Raw genomic sequence first — 7,613 nt, forward strand, 5'->3', positions numbered from 1 at the left:
ACAAACTTGAACCTCTTAGAATTACCTATAACAAAATAAATAATTTAATATAAAACTTGTTTTACGTAAAAATTCAATTTTTTTTTGTTTTCCCGATTTGAAAAGTATTTGGAATTTTTTACTTTTAAACCCCTCGGGATAGAAATTTAAAATTATCCTCAAAGTGGAAAATTAAAGCATTTTTACATTACGCCAAAAGATGATTACAGACACAAAAAACACACACACAGGTAGTTGAAAAATCAGTATGAATTGTTCTTAAAAATTAAATTATATTAAATTAACTAAAAATTAAAATCATTTAATTAAAAAAAAAAATAGTTGGGCAGTAATACTACAGTATAATTATTTATCAATAGTACATAAACAAATTGTGTAAATAAAAATTAATTATTTATATCGTTTAAAAATTTAATTTTACCAAAATACCAATGAACAAAAATAAATTATTAGTTCTACTCATCAACAATCGTTTTCCAAATTCTGTGGCCATTGGTTACATATTAAAATAAATGTATAAATAATAGGTAATGCATCATTAATCGAATAATTAATTATATTAAATCTTTCTTTGAGGTGTAGAGCTAAGTAAGACGTGCACCCTACATTTGACCGACAAAAATTTCTTGTTCAACTTTTTGAAATAGGTACACGTCCGTAAAAATATTTAGGTAGTAGATCAGCAATCAATGTGTACATGATTTGTTGGCGCATCGCAAAATACGCGTCGTTTGTTCTGTTATGTCCCATTGTCATTACTTTAATGTATCGTGTATGAGTGTGTGTGTGCGTAATTTTATCTCATGGGTTTTGACGTTAAAAAAAAACCAATACATTTCATTTTAAAAGTACAAATATTACATGTATTGTATACACGACCTTCCGGTTTATTGTTAAGAGCATATAAGATCGACGTGTCCACGTGTAGGCTCGCTATCATCTAGTGCTGCCGATATGATTGATGCACACATATACGGATGCTTCCCATTTTGTATGCGTGTGCACGTGGAGGGTCAAAGTTTTCGGATAAGCAATTTACACTATTCGAGGGGCGCATAAACGTTCGATCAATCATTTATTTATTTTGTTTTTTTTCCGTCTGCCTTTCTTTTATTATTATTTTATATATATATTAATTTTGACTTTTCACAGGTTTCGCGGCCTATCAGTGGGAGGACAACACTAACTACGATACGTGATGACAGACGTTGTCTTTATGTGTCGCCACCATGGCGTTTCGTCACCACCATCTGTATACAATATTACAATGTACAATACGAGCGTTAGAGATAGCAGGCAACGCCTCTAAAATATAGCAGATAACAAACAATTGGTTAGTGGAACGTTTTAATAATATAATATATACGAATAGGGTTTATTTTTTATGATGTTAGATTAGAAAAATTGGAAGGAGGATAAAAGACAATGGGATATACTTTTTGGGAAGAAAAGAGGAGAGAGAAAATCTATTGTCTTGTTATTTGAAATTTCAATTGTTAAAATCGAAGCGAATGTTTAAATTAAATAGTCCACCATCGTTAATATACTTGCGCTAGGTTTAGATGTAGTGTCAAAATATTTTATACAATATTAGAGAAATGAAAAAAAATTAAAGCCGTTTCTATCATAAAAATTAATTATTTATGAGTTTCATGATTAATTTACCATCTACATAATATTATAGTAATATAATTTGTCAATGTAATTACAACAGAGAATGAAAGAACAGACTACTTACAGTTGTTCTAATACAATTTATAATAATTAAACTTAATAATCTATAAATTACGAATTGTAATAGACCTTATATTAAAAATAATTTAGGTAAGTATCTTAAAGAATCTGCATTTTATAGTTATTATGATATATATTATTATATATTGAGTAAATATTGCTGGATTTAATATCTTGAGTAAACGAAATAATCACTATAGGGTCTGTAGATTCTATGCTGGTGTAGAGTTCTTCAAAATTGATGAATAAAGTATTTTGATAAAATTTCTTTGAAACGATAAGAAATATAGAATATTAAGACACATAATTTGAATATTTCAGATAGCTGGTTAAATAAACATTATCAAAATATTGATGGAAAAAAGTATTAAGTTAAAAACTAAATAAAACACAATTTCGTAAATTTATTTGGATTGAAAAGTTTAAATTTCTATTTTGCTTAAATATGTGTGACCAAATTATACCTCGCTAACTGTATAAATTTAATTAATACATATTTTGTTTATATTTACACAAATTTTTTAATTAGAAGATTATTAGGATTTTTATTATTTCGCTATAACTTAAGATGTTACGGTATCCTATGGCAATAGAATTTTATTATACAGTTATTGTTATTTAGAATTTTACAAACGGTTTTAAACATTTAATTACAGTTAAAATATAAATTTAATATAAACTTGAAAAACATAAGATCATTTGTACATAATTTATGTTAAAATGTTTTTGATATGCTTTAATATCGCTACAGTAAACCACAGGCCTGTATAAAGGGGGGTTAGTGGTTTACCCCCCCTCAAAAATTGATCCTGGATACGTGCTCAGTAAACCATGACAAGTTTTTCAAACACATAAAAATTTAAAATTATATATTAATATAGTAATACAAACGCTCAATAAGTAATAACCAAATTCTGAATGCTTTTTAATTTTTTTTTAAAGATAATAACGTGATGTAAGAAAACTTTTAGTAAAAAAAATATCGAAATAAAAACTAATTTATTTAAAATATATATTTATAAAATATAATATTTATTGAAAATAACTATATCATTATAAAAGTAAAATTATCTAACTGTGTACAAGTAAATTTTTCCTATTACAAATCAAATCAGCTTCCTCCACGTTTCTTAACTTATTTTTCAAGTCAACTGTTTTAGTTTTAAAAAAATTATTTACACACAACTATAAAAAAAAACCTTTATTAACATATACAAGAAAGTAACGAATTTTCATGTTTTAAAATGTATTTGAGTACTTATTTATTAATTTTTATTGTTGGTCCTTATTTGAAATAAAATTTCTAATTCTATAAGAAATTACTAATATTAGATACAGCTGTACATGATTTTTTTCTCTAGTAAATGGAAATTTAGCTGTGATAGTAAAAATTTAACAGCTCATTACAAAAAAAATAATAATAATTGAACAAAAATTTTTAATTATTGAAATTTAGCACGCAGAATTAGCTAACTTGTGTACAATTAAATCTATTATTTTATTGCTATCAATTCAATAAGGAATGTACAAAATATTTTTACTCGAAAACGATTTTCCTCAATTGTGAACGTTTTAGTCAAATTGCATTTAGATGTTTTAGATGACACAGTCGTCAACAAGGATCAGACGAGCGTGAAAAGGCTACAAGGAAGTCTTCAAAACAATTGAGATGACGCATGCATACCGTATTACTACCATTGCAATAAACAGTTGTCTTAACACCACGATTAAACGATATGTAATAAAGGGTTTGAAAATACGTCACTAATCACCTCGACCCTCGGCTGATTGAATGTCTACCGATATTGCGCTTCTTAATGGGCTATAAGATGTTTTCTTTATATAGTTTATAACTTGATTAATATTATAATATTAAAATTTGTTTTTCGCCAGCGTTTTTGTTCTTGCCATTTGTCTGACTGCGTTCAAAATTAACAATTCACCATGCAAGATATCCGCTCGATAATTAAAAATTCACAATTCACTTTTCTCGTCCCGTCCACTTTTAATGTAAAGTATTCATGTAAACGACGAAACACTATACACAATACGGTTCACCCGTTATCCACGGTGGCGACAAACACCAAAACTTTCCAAACGACGCTGCGACGACTAAGTTTTCAATGACAGACGTTTGTCGTCGTCAACAGCGACGAAGATGCCAGAAATGCGATAGTTATGTGCATAATATTTGTTAACAAGTTTAACCGACGACAGCTGAAATCGAGGTGATAATGTTGTAAACAAAAAAATTAAATGTTTTTGAAAAATTTAATATAATAATATGTTATTATATTCCATTATTCTCTAATTTCCAAAAAATGGATCACTCACCATCAAAACCCTATAGTAATATTTTAGCTAGATCGCTATGTAAGCTCGATTGTGGTTTGTAATGGATAACCTTTCTGTGAGCAATTAGTGTACAGCTGTATATTATATTTAGAACGGCCATACTGTACGAATAGAAATTCGTCCTTAGGATTTGTTTTAGAACTCGAGCACGTTATCCTCTAGAACGTCATACTTTGGTCAATATTAATGAACTTCAATTACAATACCAAAATAATATTGAGTGACAACATAATACACAAGAATATTATGCGTTATCCGTATTTTACGAGAAATAGTTATTAGTTATCCTATCTCACTAACATACAAATTCGTTTTAACGCGTTTTTTTTTTTATTAATAAAGCCAGTGCATTAACCAATGATTTAAATCACTTAAATGTAAGTAAGCACAATGCTTAGTGCTTACCTATTCCCCTTTTAAATTAGAAAAGGTAAATTTAATTTAAAAAATGCGTATAATAGATGTGATAAAAAAACATTCTATTTTATTTTATACGTAAACTTTTGAAACAAAGAAGCATTTAAATTGTAAGTTATGTATTTTGTTTTCTTAAATAGTTTTTAAGCACTATTTATGTATTTTCATTATTTTGTACGTACCTATAATTAAAATTCTTAAAAGTGTAATATAATTGTTTTTATCTTATAAACATAGATAAGTATGTACTAACCAAGGGATTTTTTTTGTATGCTATAATACTATGTACTTAAGCTTTTATGGGTAGTTTAAATTATGATAAATTAAACTATATTGTATTTATATATCATAATAATATTATACACTTTTAAGTTTACAAATGATTACAGTTGGTCAGTAGGTACCCATGATTATACAACAATTTCACACTATTTTGACAATTTATTACACCATTTTTCGTCCTCATTAATGAGTCATTACTCATTATATATAAATATTTCAAACTTGGAAGATTTAAAAAAATAATAACGAAAGTTAGCATTAATATAATTATTAAATACATGGCTTAATTATAAGTTTTATTATTAACTATTAAGTTAGTTATAGTAGCTATATAGGTATAATTAACATTTATTATGCATTTATGTACATAACATACTTTTTGTCGACTTTTCTCATAGTTTTTTTAACGATGATTTGAGGTTATAAGTGATGCTATCATAGTAATATGCGTTCTTATTATTTTACACTACTTTTCACTAGTATGACTAAAATTTATATCGAACATTTGTTAATTAGCTTGACAGCAGATACGAACAATGTTGTTCAAGAAACTAAGGTATGTACTTCTTCATTTTGTATTCCGAACATCGGTTGATTTAGTGTCTCTTAAACAAATATTTTTAACTTTATACCTAATAATACTATGTTAGCATAATTTTATTCAAAATTTTAAACTAAGCATATAAGTCAATAGATTATAGAATTTTAGTGAAATATGATGTTTTTCATTATTCGTGTCTTCAAGTATTATATTTTCTCGGTTCGTAGTGGACTAGTCCTGTAGTCTGAGTAATAAATCCGATTGATTACCTGCGGCAAAGTGTATGCAGTATAGTAGTATGCCGTGGTGATTTATAACTTCAAAGCCGCTATCCTGAGAGGGAGAGGGGTTAAAACCACAAAATCCGAATAATCTACTTACAAAGTTTTTTGACCGGTCAACCATCGATTGGCCTCTGACACGACATTTTGTAACCACATCAATCCGAAATGCAAAACAAACTATATCCACAAAATTCCTGCATTTGCCAGGCATAAAGCTTTACGTAAGTTTTTATTAAAAAATAATATAATTTAAACGATAATTTGTTTATTATTAATAAAAATGTTATTTATTTATGTATTTTTAATTTCTTATATGCATAATATAATGGTGTATAAAAAATTAAGACCAGTTATTATAAAAATGATTCGTATTCGTGTAATATTTTTTAAAAGAGCAGTTGCAGTTACACGGTTTAATCAATAAATAGCTATTTTGTGTAAACAAATAAAAAAAAAAAATGTGGTCATAATTTAGAAAAGTAAAATGTATAATATACTTAAACAATTTCTAGTTAAACCATAAACTTAATTATAATGCTAAATAACTACTATATAATTTACACCCCATATACATATATTTATGTTTATATAACTTCAAATTTATAATAAAAACTTAAATTTTAATCTTAACTTTAAGGCGCCAATACAATTTGTTTTAGAGCATAAAAATATATTTATCATTAGTGTATGTACCTATGTGTGGACAATATTTTGTAATGATTTAGTGTACTAAGTTGTAAATATGTTATATTAATATTATTTTTAATTTAAATCATTATACACATTAATTTTAATTTTTAATTAAATATTATTTATATGTCAAAGACAAACGTTTTTTGGTTAAATAATTTTCTTGATATAAATTATGCTTATGTATTTATTAATATTACACGTATATTACATAACATCTAACCATTATTATATGTTATTAAAAATGCTTTTGATTTCTATGAATACAATATAAACATTCTTAGAATATTTTCAAGTTGTCATTTATCATTTTCGAGTAGAACTATTTTATGTTGGTCTTACTATTATTTTATTTAAAGTATTCCTTTGTTAGCTTGATATTTTTTAATGTTAAATAAAATATCTCATAATCAAGATAATTGTGTTAATACTTGTAAACAGATTATTAAATTACTAAAACATTTTTAAATAATAATATATACTTATATAAAATAAATATAATTATTATAATATATATTATTTTTGATGAATACATAACCTTTAGTAATTGAAACACGGTAAAAAATTGTAATTATTAATTACATAAGCATAAATTGATAACACGCTGATGTTAAAAATATAACACTTTTTATTAATACTCTATTGTTTTTAATGTAATACGTTATACACCGATCATAATATAAGATGTTGTAAATTGCTATGTGGATGAAAATTATTATTTTATTCAAAATACAATTAAGTGTTATCTTAAAAACTATAATAATATATTGGAAATTAATTATTAAAAATATAAAGTTGATCCCCAAATATTGAATATTTTTTTACTTACAACTTACAAATTATAACCATTTATCGTACATTATTGTATAACTATGACTTATCTTATAAGTTTGTTTGAATCGCATTTTATATTGAGGACCTAATTAGTAATAATTTAGTCGTCCTTACAAAATATATGTCCTTTTACAAGTTTTATAGTAATAAATAGTAGATTACTAATATTCATGATAATATTATTACGATATATTTTTTTCATTCGTCATAATATCGTTATAATCTTAATGATTGCTAATAAAAAGAAAATTCAGACATCTAATATTGATAAATATTAGATGAGTAATAAATGAGATTTCCTTCATTTCATACTCTAAACGTATGCATAATTTTATTATATTATACAATATAAATGAGCGCACGGCAACACAATAATGGTCACCCAACCGTATTGGTTTACTGTACATTTCCACACGTGTCCAGAGTGAAAAAAAAATGCATTTCTGCAACCCTTCTCAAACGATCTATACCACAAT

This window comes from Rhopalosiphum maidis, chromosome 4, assembly GCF_003676215.2.
Source record: "Rhopalosiphum maidis isolate BTI-1 chromosome 4, ASM367621v3, whole genome shotgun sequence".
In the NCBI taxonomy this organism is placed as follows: domain Eukaryota; kingdom Metazoa; phylum Arthropoda; class Insecta; order Hemiptera; family Aphididae; genus Rhopalosiphum; species Rhopalosiphum maidis.